This window comes from Capsicum annuum, chromosome 6, assembly GCF_002878395.1.
Source record: "Capsicum annuum cultivar UCD-10X-F1 chromosome 6, UCD10Xv1.1, whole genome shotgun sequence".
NCBI classification, from domain to species: domain Eukaryota; kingdom Viridiplantae; phylum Streptophyta; class Magnoliopsida; order Solanales; family Solanaceae; genus Capsicum; species Capsicum annuum.
In genome coordinates this window covers 168,425,607-168,440,973 of record NC_061116.1, presented here as the reverse complement: position 1 = coordinate 168,440,973, position 15,367 = coordinate 168,425,607, and the positions used below count along the sequence as shown (strand labels likewise).

At 38.4% G+C, this 15,367-nt stretch overlaps 1 pseudogene; it reads left to right on the top strand.

The window, feature by feature from the left end:
• The first annotated feature begins 241 nt into the window (after positions 1–241).
• On the top strand, positions 242–9,281 carry LOC107874103 (annotated as a pseudogene).
• Positions 9,282–15,367: the final 6,086 nt, after the last annotated feature.

Here is a 15,367-nt window from a genome sequence, read left to right as displayed (position 1 = left end):
GTAGTAGCCCCTGTACCTTGACTTGCGTTGGATTTGTTGATATTGTCTGTTGTCTGTTGTTGCTGTTACTGTGGTCATCTCTTGCACTGCTTTGGATTGGGTTATCGGCTTGGGAATCTGTTTTTGGGGCTGTGGGTGTTGAGTCCAGTGGTGTTTGCTCTCTAGTTGAGTTTAGTTTTGTTCCTGGATTATTCCTTTGAATTTGTGTGAGCCTTGTATTTCTTGCTACTGCTTTGCTACTATGGCTGTGGGCGATAATGGTTGGATAGGGTCATGTCCGAGGGGGTTGGGGCGTGGGGCCATGATGGGGGCGGAGGATGTGGAAAGGGCGGGAGTGGGAGGGAGGCCAAGGTTTGACCGCGGGGGGGAGAGGTAGTGAAGGGCGTGTGGATAGTGATGGTAGGCTGAGGGTTGGGTCTTGGAATATAGGAACCCTTCAGGGTAAGTCCATAGAGCTTGTGAAGATTCTTAGGAAGAGGAGGATCAATATTGTGTGTATTCAAGAGACCAAGTGGGTAGGGTTTAAGGCTAGGTAGGTGGATGGTTACAAGCTGTGGTACTTTGGGAGCGAGAGGCATAGGAATGGAGTTGGCATCTTAGTAGATGAAGAGCTTAGAGATCAGGTAGTAGAGGTGAAGAGGATCAACGATAGGTTGATGACTATTAAGTTGGTCATTCGGGGGTTTACCCTGAACGTGTGTAGTGCATACGCGCCGTAAGTGGGATCGGAGGGGGAGGAGAAGATACGATTTTGGGAGGCTTAGGAGGAGGTGGTGAGAGGCGTGCCTAGCTCGGAGAAGATTGTTGTAGCAGGAGATTTCAACGGGCATATCGGGGCGTTACCAGGAGGCTTTGGTGATGTGCATGGTGGTTTTGGTTATGGGGAGAGAAATGAAGAGGGGGCTACTCTATTGGAGTTTGCGAGGTCCTTTGGGCTGGTGGTGGTGAACTTGGGCTTCCCGAAGAAGAACGATCACCTGATCACCTTTCGAAGTGCGATAGCCAGGACCCAGATTGACTTTTTGTTGCTTAGGAAAGGGGATAGGGCGTTGTGTAAGGACTGTAAGGTCATACCAAGTGAGAATCTTTCGACCCAGCATAGGCTCTTGGTTATGGATTTGGGTATAAAGAAGAATAGAAAGAGGAGGAGTAAGGAGTGTAGACCTAGAATTAAGTGGGGCGGCTTGACGCCAGTGAATGCGTGGGAGATAAGGGAGAAGTTGGCAAGAATGGGGGTGTGGGAGTGTAGGGGGGACGTGGATAGTATGTGGGATAGGGCGGCTAGGTGCATCAAGGAGAATGCAAGTGAGGTGTTGGGTATTTCTAGGGGCCGGGCCGGGCATCATCGGGGGGATTGATGGTAGAATGAAGAGGTGGAGAAGAAAGTGGGGACCAAGAAAGGGGCGTATGCTAAATTGGTTGAGAGTAAGGACGAAGAAGAGAAGCGGGTAAACAGGAAAGAGTACAAGCTAGCTAGGAAGAAGGCTAAGTCAGCAGTCACGGCAGCTAAGACGGCCGCTTTTGAGAGCTTGTATGCAGAGTTACAGGGGAAAGGAGGGGAGAAAAAGTTGTTTAGACTCGCTAAGGCTAGGGAGAGGAAGGGTTGTGACCTCGATCAGGTGAGGTGCATTAAGGGGGAGGACGGTAGAGTGTTGGTGGAGGACGGGCACATTAAGAATAGATGGCAGTCGTACTTTCATAGGCTCTTGAATGACGAAGGGGATAGAGCTATTGTGTTAGGGGAACTGGAGCACTCAGAGGAGTGTCGGGATTATAGCTACTGTAGACGTTTTAAGGTAGAAGAGGCTAGGGAGGTTGTTCGCAGGATGCGAAGGGGTAGGGCAATGGGGCCGGACGAGATACCGGTGGAGTTTTGGAAGTTCGTTGGAGAGGCTGGTGTAAGGTGGTTCACTGGATTGTTTAATGAAATCTTTAAGACGGCAAAGATGCCCAAGGCTTGGAGGTGGAGTACCATGATCGCTCTCTATAAGAATAAGGGTGACATCCGGAGTTGCAATAACTATAGGGGGATTAAGTTATTGAGTCACTCTATGAAGATTTGGGAGAGAGTGGTCAAGGTGAGGCTGAGACGGATAGTGTCTATTTCGGAAAACCAGTTTGGATTTATGCCTGGCCGCTCGACGATGGAGGTAATTCACCTGGTGCGGAGGTTGGTGGAACAGTATAGGGAAAGGAAGAAGGACCTGCACATGGTGTTTATCGACTTGGAGAAGGCTTACGACAAAGTCCCCAGGGAGGTGCTTTGGAGATGCTTGGAGGTGAGTATAGTACCGCTGGCATATATCAGAGCAATTAAGGATATGTATGATGGAGCGAAAACTCAGGTGAGGACGGCGGGAGGAGACTCAGAGCATTTCACTGTCTTGACAGGATTGCATCAGGGATCTACTCTTAGTCCCTTTTTGTTTATGTTGGTGATGGATGTGTTGACGCGGCGTATTCAAGGGGAGGTGCCTTGGTGTAGGCTTTTTGCAGATGATGTAGTTCTGATAGATGAGACTCGAGGGGGTGTGAATGACAAATTAGAGATGTGGAGGCAAACTCTTGAGTCTAAAGGGTTCAGGGTGAGCAGAAGCAAGACAGAGTATGTGGAATGCAAGTTTAATGACGTGAGGCGGGAGAATGAGGTAGTAGTGAAGCTGGAATCACAGGAGGTATGTAAGAGGGATAGTTTCAAGTATCTCGGGTCCGTGATCCAGAGTAACGGTGAGATTGACGAGTATGTCTCGCACCGTATTGGGGCGGGATGGATGAAGTGGAAGCTCGCGTCGGGGGTGTTGTGTGATAAAAAGGTGCCGCCCAAGCTGAAAGGCAAATTCTACAGGGTGGTAGTCCGTCCGGCCATGTTGTATGGAGCGGAGTGTTGGCCAGTTAAGAACTCCCACATCCAAAAAATGAAGGTGGCAGAAATGCGGATGTTGCGCTGGATGTGTGGGCTGACTAGAGGGGATAGAGTTCGGAATGAGACTATCCGGGAGAAGGTTGGTGTGACTCCAGTGGAGTGCAAGATGCGGGAGGCCCGATTGAGATGGTTCGGACACGTGAAGAGGAGGGGCATGATGCCCCGATTCGTAGGTGTGAGAGGCTAGCGTTGGATGGTTTTAGGCGGGGTTGGGGTAGGCCGAAGAAGTACTGGGGTGAGGTGATTAGGCGGGACATGGAGCAGTTACAGCTCACCGAGGACATGACCCTAGATAGGAAGGTCTGGAGGACGCGAATTAGGGCAGAAGACTAGGGCCGGTTTGGGTCGCTAGTGTAGGAAATTACCTGGTGGGGGTTTTATTCTTGTTATGATTCCGTGTTCCATGTTTTATTACGAATCTGTGTGCTTTCCTCTGTTTTCTAATACTTATGGGTGCAGTATTTATGTTATGTAATCTAGTTCTGTGCTTTACTATGAGTTTGTGTGGTATCTCGTGACTTGAGCCGGGGGTCTATCGGAAACAGCCTTGCTACTTCTTTAGAGGTAGAGGTATGGACTGCGTACATCTTATCCCCCCGACCCCACTAGGTGGGAATACACTGGGTTTGTTGTTGTTGTTTGTGTTTAGGGATGTTTGTGAAGTTTATAGACGTCCCTAAACTACAAAAAAAAATTACGTGCTGAAGGTCTAATATTTTTCCCATGCAGCACACTCTTTTAGTGCACTATGTAAGTTCAACCGACCATATTGGTCGTTAAGCCTGGTCGGTTATTGAAACTTTTACAGTGCACCAAACAAGTGAGCTATAAGTAGTGTTTGTCAACTTAATTTTTGCACATCATTTTGATTACTTTTTCTTTCCCGTCCATCATTTAGGTTCCGGCTTCTGAGATTCTTAGGCCATACAATTTTTTTAAACAAGGCTCAAAAGTTGGAAGTCTGTATCAATAGTACATTGAGGCGTGTGTTATATACATGAACCTTAGAAAACAGTCTCACAAAATAATACAAGTTGAGGTCTTATCATAATAACTGCACCTATCTTCTCCATTATCATTCATATCTCTAACATTCCTGTCAAACTGTAGAAGTAACTTATCAATTCCATGCTAGTTTTGTAAATGATGATCCTTGACTAATTAAAGAAGGCTACTTGAGTGTTGAGTTATTTGCCTAGAGGACTAGCTAGGGATCAATTCTTGCTTAATACATTTTTTTCCTTCTGCAAATGGTGTATTAATGCTCTAGGATTACTAGATTAGTCTTTGCTTGAGTTAAGGATGGTGTAAAACTCTCATTATAAAAAGCAGCTACAATCAATTAAAGCAATATCCATAAAAAGAAACTTCTGTAATTCTTAATGGAGATCATGTACTCTTCTCTTTGTAACATAGTTTCTTTGTTCTCTTCTTCTCCACCCTCGTTAACCTAGTTAGTAGAAACAAAAAGAAAATAAGGTTGCCTCCAGGTCCATGGAGACTTCCCCTTATTGGAAGTTTGCATCACTTGATCGGATGCGGACTTCCACATTGCACTCTTAGAAGCTTAGCACAAAGAATAGACCTCTTATGTACTTGCCACTCGGGGAAATTCCTACCGTGGTCATATCATCACCAACTGTTGCTAAACAAATTCTAAGAACTCACGATCTTGCTTTTGTTGATAGACCACAACTTACATCCACAAACATCATATTTTACAATCATAAACACATTATATTTGGTCAATATGGTGATTACTGGTGACAAATACGAAAAATTTTCATGGTTGAACTTCTTAGTACGAAGATGATCAAATCATTTACTGCAATTCAAGAAGAAGAGCATTCAAATTTCATTTCATCTATTCGTTCCATGAGAGGTTCTACAACAAACATAACACAAAAAATCTTTTGGTGTACAAACTCTGTCACTTGCAGATCAGTGTAACACCCTACGTGTTTCAAGCTAGAAAGTTAACCATCGTTCCTACGGGAATAAAGCAAAACCCAATGATTTTCTATTTAAATATAGGTATGGTGAGCAATTATATATCGGGAGACATCTTTGGTTATGAATTAAGGTAATAAAAATCTCCTAAGTCAAAGATGAATTGACAACTTCATTACCGATTGAGTTTTAGTGAATGCTTTGACTTATGTCAGATTCCAATGACTATTACTCCTGGAATATAGTGAGTTACATGGACTACTGTATATCAAATGAAATATCTTCGAGTCTTCTTTTTAACACATTTGATTTCACCTTAGTACGATGTCGTAATAGGAAGTTGAGCTAATTTTACTTTAGAGTGTTCATCTGTCAACAAGGTGATGACTTGAGGTGATAAGCCGTCAACTAAGTGACGAGATATCAACCTCGTCGTCAGCCTTAACCAGAAAATACCCTACATCACTTAGGAAAGGTAATGACTAAGTTGATAAGCCATCACCTAAGTGATAAGCTATCAACTAAGTCGTCACCCTTAACCAAAAAGTGTCCAAGTTCAGGTAGAAGGGGACGATTAGGCTGATAAGTCATCAACTAGGTGATAAGCTATCACCTAAGTCATCAGCTATCTCCTAAGTCATCAGCTAAAAAATTCTACAATTTTTATTCAGTTTCTTTAAGGGAATTTGGTCTTTTTCCCACACAAAATCGTCCCCCATGACTTAAATCATACAATAAGTTATTAGCCATTACTAATCAGTTTAAAATACTCATAATTCTCTCCACTCTCAAGAGAAAGAAAGATTAGGATTTCTTCCAAGTCTCATACTCCAAGACTAGATTTCTAGCTATTTTGAATTCTCGTTCATCAAAAAAGGTATGTGTGACTATCCTAAATCTCATGGGCATGATTTCATCATTTTGTAAGCTTTAAGAATATATAATTATGTATATGCAATGGGTTTTGAAATTATTGAAGAGCATGCATTGGGGACCCCATTTTATGATGAAATCTTGTTTACACAATGGGGTTTTCCTAAACTTGAATTATATTCATGTGTATGAATGTTATGAGTTTTGAGAATCTGTATGAGAGCACAACTTACAAAATTCCCTCTCTTGTTATGAAATCCAGGGGTGTGCATCGGTCGGTTCAGTCCAGTTTTACATATTACCAGTTCGATTTATCAGTTTTCTCTTTTTAAATATGCTAAACCAATAACAAAACCAATAAGATATGTTTTATCGGTTTTTAGTCCTTAACGGTTCGGTTTTCGGTTTAACCGATAAGAAAATACTCATAAAATAGAAATAGTAGTAACTAACTTGAAAAATAATCGAATCTTAGTTGCAAACAAAAATCCTACATAATGTGTTTTAATTTACAAGAATCTTTAAGTTTGAACTAAATGTTGTTAGGAGAAATTAAGAGTTTGTATAATTGAAATAATAGGTTTGTTAATAAGTAGAGATTAAAGAGAAATTAAGAGAAATATCTAATAAGTCATATATACATACATACATACATACATACATACATACATACATATATATATATATATATATATATATATTCTTATTGGGTTATCAGTTTACCCAATAACACAATAATTTTTTTAATAAAACCATTAAAAAAATTTTAACCCAATAACAATAAACCAATAACATTTTTATCAGTTCGGTTTATCGGTCGGTTCGGTTTTTGCATATCCCGAATGAAATCCATTGTCTTAATGTGTTGTAGTTGTTTATATGAATGGTTAAAAGCTCGAGTTTAACTGTTTCATCACTAATTGTGGATTTTCCTTGATTTATGATTCAATGAGGGAGGAGGGGGTTAGTAATTTATAAATGCTTTTTTGTTCTAATGAAGGATTGCACATGTTTTTATGTAAGAATTGGCAATCCCATGTTAAAGTATTGAAAGAGAGTGTTTTGCATAAGTTCATGTGCTTTTGAAGGAATCCTTTTGAAGTGTCTAAATTTTTGGTGGTCCAATAACACGTTTTGAATGAAAAGACTAATACATGATTTGGCTTATATGACTTGAAAGTCTTGGTACGACGATGCCAAATCAGATGAATATCATGACAAACTTAGAATAGAATAAATTACAGACCTTTTTAGATTTTAGATCATGATTTCAGTAAGATGCATGTTTTAAATGGATGAAAATGGGCTTTAAGAGGTTTACATGGTTATCCGAAGAAGGTGCGAGTTCAGACAACTCATAGCCCAAAATATTATTTTTCTAATACGGGTTTATTAGGAGAAGGTATGTCAGCAAGGAGGCATATTCTTTATCATGACAAAGTGTGTCAGTAAGGAGGCATACTATGTGTTTATTACGTACCCAAATTCTTGAGGAAAACTCGCATTGGGGGCTTAGCCTCCGAGTTAAGGGCAAAGTCATATAGCCCGTGGGTAATCAAAATTGTAGAGTGTACCACCTAGCTTAGAAGTACAAATCAAAAGTTGAGTTAATGGTTTACAAACGTGGATTGAAGCTCTTTATATTATGCCCACGTGTTTTTTTAATTTATATTCTGATAAATTATTTTCACAATGCTATTACTTATTTTATATGAAATATATGTTATTTTTGGATTGTTCTACATATCAGTACTTTCGATTATTGACCCCCTAAATTTCAGGTTCTGAGACACAGTCCCGTGGTCCCACAAACCAGTAGATTATTTTTAGATATTCAGATTTGGTGAGTCTCCCTTAATTAGGAAGGTACTTCACTCATGTGTTGTTTTCTTTTAGTTTTATGGTCTGGCCGGGGACCTTATCCCGGTTTAGACAGAGTAGCATGTTCAGTTCAATAGAGGCTTCGTAGATTGGTTAGATTGGGTTTTGAATCCTTTGTTTATGAATTGATGTCTAAATATAGTTTATTGCTTATGGGACCATTCATTTTTTAGTTTAACTTTTGCACCTTTATTTCGTACAATTATATTCATGATAATATGCTATAAGGTATCTCAGGCCTTCGTGGTTTGAGATGCCCGTCACAACCAGGACCTCGGTATGAGTCGTAACAATCAGCCTTTAGAAAAATATGCAGAGATAGAGATGAGGTTATAACAATAGTGAAGGAAGTACTATTACTAATTAGAGTATTTGACGTGACTGATTTATTTCCTTCTTGGAAGTTACTTCACAAGATAAACGGTACAAAATCTAGATTTGTGAGTGCCCATAAGAAGGTTGATGCAGCTATTGAGAACATCCTCAATGAGCATATTGCAAATAAAGCATTTGGGAATAAGGGAAATGGTGAATTTGGAGATGAAGATCTAATAGATGTTTTCCTAATGAAGAGAGTGAAGGAGAACGCCGAACTTCAATTTCCAATAGAAAATGACCACATTAAAGCTGTGATTCTTGTAAGTTTGCACTCATCTCCTGCTGAAAGTTTAATCTTGACTATTTTCTGACAACATCAAAAAAGTATTTTTCACCCTAATTGCAGAGTGTATTTACTAGAGCTATTTTTCTCATTTTGTCTTTTTTAGTGTTTGAGTAATTATTGTAAGATGTTCGCCTTTTCCCCATCAATCAGTACTCACGCAAATCTTTCAAGCTTATTATTTTTTTTCCTACAAGCTGATCATAAGAATTGCAAATTATTATGTATGTCATAAATCAATGTCCAAGTGCATTCTCAAAGTAAGGAGTTTATAGCTTTACACCCCTTTCAAGGTTTCTCCTTAAGCATTTTAGTATACATTTTCTTTTGTCTTATGCCTTCATTTGTTAATTTGTCTGTTGATGCAGGACATCTTTCTTACTGGAACTGAAACTTTATCTACAACTATTATTTTGGGCACTAACAAAAATTATAAAGAACCCAAATAGTATGGCCAAGTCCCAATGTGAAGTGAGACAATTTTTTAAAGAATAGAAAAAATATGATGAAGAAGATCTCGAAAAGTTGACATACTTGAATTTGGTGGTTAAGGAAACATTAAGGCTACATCCTCCGGCGCCTCTTATAGGGCCTAGGGAATGTAGGGATCAAACAGTTATTAATGGATATGCTATACCTCTTAAGACAAGAATAATAGTCAATGCATGGGCACTCGATAGAGATCTTGAAAGTTGGAATGATCCTGAAAGTTTTATTCCAGAGAGATTTGAAAACTCTTCTATTGACTTTATAGGAAATTATTTTGAGTTTATTCCATTTGGTGCAGGACGAAGTATGTGTCCAAGAGTGTTATTTGTCTTAGATAATGTTACTTCTCCTATTGCTCAGTTACTCCTCAACTATAAATGGGAGCTCCCTAATGGAACTAATTTAAAAGATCTGGATAAGACAGAGATAGATGGAATAACAACAACAAAAAAAGAAGATCTATTGTTAGTTACCACAGATCATAGAAATGATCAAGAATTTTGATAGTTTGATAACTTGAAATGAAGAAATGTCAGAGATTCATATCTTTTTTGTTTGTTTTATCTATGTCTATCCTTTCTATCTTTGAAGTGTTGTGAAAGACAGGGGCACTATGAAAGAGCCCGACAGGGTAGCAGCGGAAGAATACTCAAGTCTAAACTTTTCCTTCCAATTTGAACTAAGAGGAGGCAAGCAAACCAAGCAAAACAAAGTACTATGGAAGAAAATGAATTACCACACAAATACGATAGGACAATAATAAAGGCAATCACACAAGACACCAAATTTACGTGGAAAAACCTTCGGTGTGAAGAGTAAAAAACCACGAGACCAAACCTCCACTATAATAACCAAATAGTTACAATATTGTTCTCCCAAATGGCCACAAAACAAGTGCCAAAAAATAAGAAACAATACATAAACCACAACACCAAACACTAGAGAAATAAAGGAGTGAAAGCACAAAAAACACAGCTACTGTTTGAGAATAAATAACAAGAGCTACAGGCCACTAAATCATGATCTGTCAGTTTATAATCAAATATTGAGATGAAAGGAACAAGTATTCCAAAAATCAACTCAATCGGACAAGAAACAAAGCGGGAATCACAATTTGAGGTTGACAGCTGTGGCTGGAATTTAGTTGCGAAAATCAGCTTTTCTTCTCTCTTTGGCTGCTGAAAACTCTCTTTTTGTGATGGTGAATAAGACCTAAAAAGATCAATATATATGCCCCATAGTAATGGGCCTATGTGTAAAAGTGGGTTGGTCCAAATTTGGCTTCATTTATCCACATAGGAAGAGAAAAAGACCTAATAACCCAACAATTCTCCCCCTCCCAACTATATGGCGGAGACCGCCATCTCGACGATTATGCAACAATCTTCAAACTTCCCTCTTGGCAAATCTTTAATTATCATGTCAGAACCATTATCATCCGTATGAATCTTCTCAAGTTCAAGTAACTTAGAATACAACACATCTCGAATCCAATGGTATCTCACATCAATGTGTTTAGACCGACCATGACATGTAGAATTCTTGCCAAGATGTGGCACTTTTATTGTCACAATGAAGCACATACTTCTCTTGAGCACAACCAAGTTCCCCCAAGAATCTCTTCATCCAAAGCAATTCTTTACAAGCTTCAATGACAGCAATAAGCTCAGCTTCTGTAGTAGATAGAGCAATACATTTTTGCAACCTAGATTGCCAAGACACAGCTCCCTCTGCAAAAGTAACCAAAAACCCTGAAGTAGACTTGCAAGTATCAATATCACCGGACAAATTTGAATCAGTATAACCACAAAGAATAGGCTTCCCTGTATCAAAACAAAAACTCAGACTAGAAGTGCCACAAAGATATCTCAGTATCCACTTCACAATATCCCAATGTTTTCTTACCAGTTTAGAAAGACAATGACTAAGAACACCAACAGTATGAGAAATATCTGGTCTTGTACAAACCATTGCATATATCAAACTACCAACAGCTGAAGCATAAGGAACTTTCTTCATATCTTCCTTCTCATCATCACTGGAAGGACACTGCTTCGTGCTCAATTTAAAGTGCATAGCTAAAGGTGTACTGACAACCTTAGCCTTGTCCATGTTAAACCTTTGAAGTACTTTCTGAATATACTTCTCCTGTGATAACTACAACCTCTTGGCCTTTCTATCACGGACAATCTGCAGGCCAAGTATCTGCTTTACTGGTCCTAAGTCTTTCATAGAAAAAGACTTACTCACCTCTTGCTTCAACTTTTGAATCCTGTAAGCATTATGACCAAAACAAGCATATCAGCAACATAAAGAAACACAATAATAAAGTCACCATCAGAGAATTTTTGCACAAAAATACAATGGTCTGAAGTAGTCTTCTTAAAGCCTTGCTGACTCATAAAGGAACCAAACTACCTGCACCACTGCCTAGGAGCTTTGTTAAAACCATAGAGGCTCTTCTTCAATTTGCAAACATAATTATCTTTTCCCTTGACTTCAAAACCTTCGGGTTGCTCTATATAAATTTCTTCATCTAAGTCACCATGGAGAAAAACAATTTTAACATCCATTTGCTCAACCTCTAAATCTAGACTTGCAGCTAAGCCTAGAACCACACGAATGGATGACATCTTTAAAACTGGAGAGAATATCTCATCAAAATCAACTCCTTTTTTCTGGTTAAATTCCTTTACAACCAATCTAGACTTGTACCGTGGAACAGGGTTACCATGTTCATGCTTAATCCACAAAAACCACCTATTTTTTAAAGCTTTTCTGTCTTTAGGCAGCTTAACCAAATCAAAGGTATGATTATAATACAAAGATTTAATTTCATCTTCTATAGCATCAAACTATTTTTCTTTTTCTTCACTTTCCATGGCCTCATCAAGACTCTCAGGTTCTCCTCCGTTAGTCAAGAGTACATACTCATTAGGAGAATAACGAGATGAAGGTATTCTCTCTCTAGTAGATCATCTGAGAGAACTCTCTAGAACATCAACAACTGGTTACTGATCAACCATATCAACTTGCACTGGAGCATCAACAACATCATGTTGGTCATTCTGAATATGATCATCATCTTTATTATTAACTTAATTTTCATCATTATGAATATTTTCTTCGGGAGTAGTAGTTAAAGGAACTGGATCAATATCAACTAGACTCTCACTACTCTAAGAATAAACCTTCTCAGCTTTATCAAAATCTTTAATTGTTTGGTCTTCAAAGAACACAACATCACGGCTTCTAACAAGTTTCTTTTCAACTGGATCATAGAAATAATAGCCAAATTCATCTTGACCATAACCAATGAAGATTCGCTGCCTAGTTTTAACATCCAACTTTGACCTTTCATCCTTAGGAACATGCATAAAAGCTTTACACAAAAAGACCCTAAGATGATCAAAAGAAACTTCTTACCAGAACAAACTCTATCAGGGACGTCACCATCCAAAGCAACAATAGGAGATAAATTAATAACATAAGCAGCATTATTAAGTGCTTCTTCCTAAAAGAAATCTAGAAGCTTAACATCTGAAAGCATACATCTAACCCTCTCAACAAGAGTTATGTTCATCCTCCCTGCTAAACTATTCAACTGAGGAGTTTTCTGATGCCGAATACCCTGGTCTTTGCAATATCTATCAAAAGGACCAATATACTCACCACCATTATTTGAACGGATACATTTAAATTTCTTCCCTGTCTGTTTCTCAACCAAGGCTTGAAAATTTTTGAACACATCAAGTACTTTATCCTTGGACTTAAAAGGAAATACCCAGAGTTTGCGAGAATGATCATCAATAAAAGTGACAAAGGAAAGTGCACCACCATGAGACCTTACTTTAAAAGGACCACACAAATCAGAATGCACCAACTACAGCAAATCAAGCTTTCTTGAAGGCGGATAGCTCTGAAAAGAAACTCTTTTCTGATTTGTGTCTCATTCACAATATAATTTCTAACATTATCTTCAACCCATTGTCCGATATAACCACAAACCTGTATGTGCTCAAATTTCTTATCCCCATCTATCATGGATTGAGGTTTAGTAGAAGGAAACACAGGTAGATGCATTTTCTTGATAAATAGAAGATATTCCATCTTACCTTTACAAGTATGATAGTTACTACCATTCAAACAGATTATTTTTCTCATATTTTCCTCCATTGTTCAAATCAATAATTAATAACAACTAATGCTCTGATACCACTTTTTTAGGAAAGACGGGGGGCACTATGAAAGAGCCCGACAGGGTAGTAGCGGAAGAATACCCAAGTCTAAGTTTCCCTTCCAATTTGAACTAAGAGGAGAAAATAAAACCAAGAAAAACAAAGTAATATGGAAGCAAATGAATTACCACACAAATACGATAGGGCTAGAATAAAGGCATACACATAAGACACCAAATTTATGTGGAAAATCCTTCGGTGTGAAGAGTAAAAAACTACGGGAAGAAACCTCCACTATAATCACCAAATAGTTATAATATTGTTCTCTAAAATGTCCACAAAATAAGTCCCAAACAACCAAAAAAACATAAACTATAGCACCAAACACTAGAGAAATAAAGGAGTGAAAGCAACAACAACGCAGCTACTATTCGGGAATAAAGATCAGGAGATACATGCCAAAAAATCAAGCTCCATCAGTTCCTAATCAAATAGTAAGATGAGAGGAACAAGAAGTCCATAAATCAGATCAATCAAACAAGAAACGAAGCAGAAATCACAATTTGAAGTTGACAGCTGTGGCTGGAATTTAGGTGCGAAAATCAGCTTTTTTTTCTCTCTTTGGCTGCTGAAAACTCTCTTTTTGTGACGGTGAATAAGACCTAAAAAAGATCAATATATATGCCCCATAGTAATGGGCCTATGGGAAAAAGTGGGTTGGTCTAAATTGAGCTTCATTTATCCACATAGGAAGGGTAAAAGACCCAATAACCAAACAATTCTCTCCCTCCCAGCTATGTAGAGGAGACCGCCGTTCCAACGATCGTACAACAATTTTTAAACTTCCCTCTTGGCAAAGCTTTAATCATTATGTCGGAACCATTATCATCTGTATGAATATTCTCAAGTTCAAGAAACTTAGAATCCAACATATCCCAAATTCAATGGTATCTCACATCAATGTATTTATACCAACCATGAAATGTAGAACTCTTGCCTAGATGTATGGAACTTTTATTGTCGCAATGAATCACATACCTCTCTTGAGCACAACCAAGTTCCCCTAAAAATCTCTTCATCCAAAGTAATTCTTTACATGCTTCAACGGCAGTAATAAGCTCAACTTCTGTTGTAGATAGAGCAACACATTTTTGTAATCTAGATTACCAAGACCTCTGGACTTGTTTATCCTCCTCTCTTCAGTAACCAAAACATCAGAGTGTGAAGATGAAGAAGAAGAGACCTGAGATCTTCTTCTTATCTCTTTATTCAAGACACCACTCTTGACATATTCCATAGTTACAATACGACCAGGAGCAGAATTAATCAAAAAAACTCAAAGAGTCTCCCAAGAGTCTGGCAGAGTATTAAAAATCCAAAGTCATTGAATTTATTCATCGAACTTTATACCCATTCTGGATAGCTAGTCAAGGACACCATGAAAATTATATATATGATCAAAAATAGGAATTTCCTCTTTATACCTGATATTCATCAATTGCTTAAGTAGGAACCACTTGTTATTGCCAGTCTTCGAAGCATAAAATGTCTCAAGCTTTTCCCACAAACTTCTAGCATGTGTCTTATTCACAATATAATTTCTAACATTATCTTCAACCCATTGTCTAATATAACCACAAACCTGTATGTGCTCAAATTTCCTATCCCCATCTAGCAAGGATTGAGGTTTAGTAGAAGAAAACGCATTACCTTTACAAGTATGATAGTTACTACCATTCAAACAAACCATCTTTCTCATATTTTCCTCTATTGTTCAAATCAACAATTAATAACAACTAATGCTCTGATACCACTTTTTTAGGAAAGACGGGGGGCACTATGAAAGAGCCCGACAGGGTAGTAGCGGAAGAATACCAAAGTCTAAGTTTCCCTTCCAATTTGAACTAAGAGGAGAAAATAAAACCAAGAAAAACAAAGTAATATGGAAGCAAATGAATTACCACACAAATACGATAGGGCTAGACTAAAGGCATACACACAAGACATCAAATTTACGTGGAAAACCCTTCGGTGTGAAGAGTAAAAAACTACGGGAAGAAACCTCCACTATAATCACCAAATAATTATAATATTATTCTCTAAAATGTCCATAAAATAAGTCCCAAACAACAAAAAATAATACATAAAATATAGCACCAAACACTAGAGAAATAAAAGAGTGAAAGCACTAACAACGCAGCTACTATTCGGGAATGAAGATCAGGAGATACAGGCCAAAAAATCAAGCTCCGTCAGTTCATAATCAAATATTAAGATTAGAGGAACAAGCAGTCCATAAATCAACTCAATTGGACAAGAAACGAAGCAGAAATCGCAATTTGAAGCTGACAGCTGTGGCTGGAATTTAGGTGTGAAAATCAGCTTTTTTTCTCTCTTTGGCTGCTGAAAACT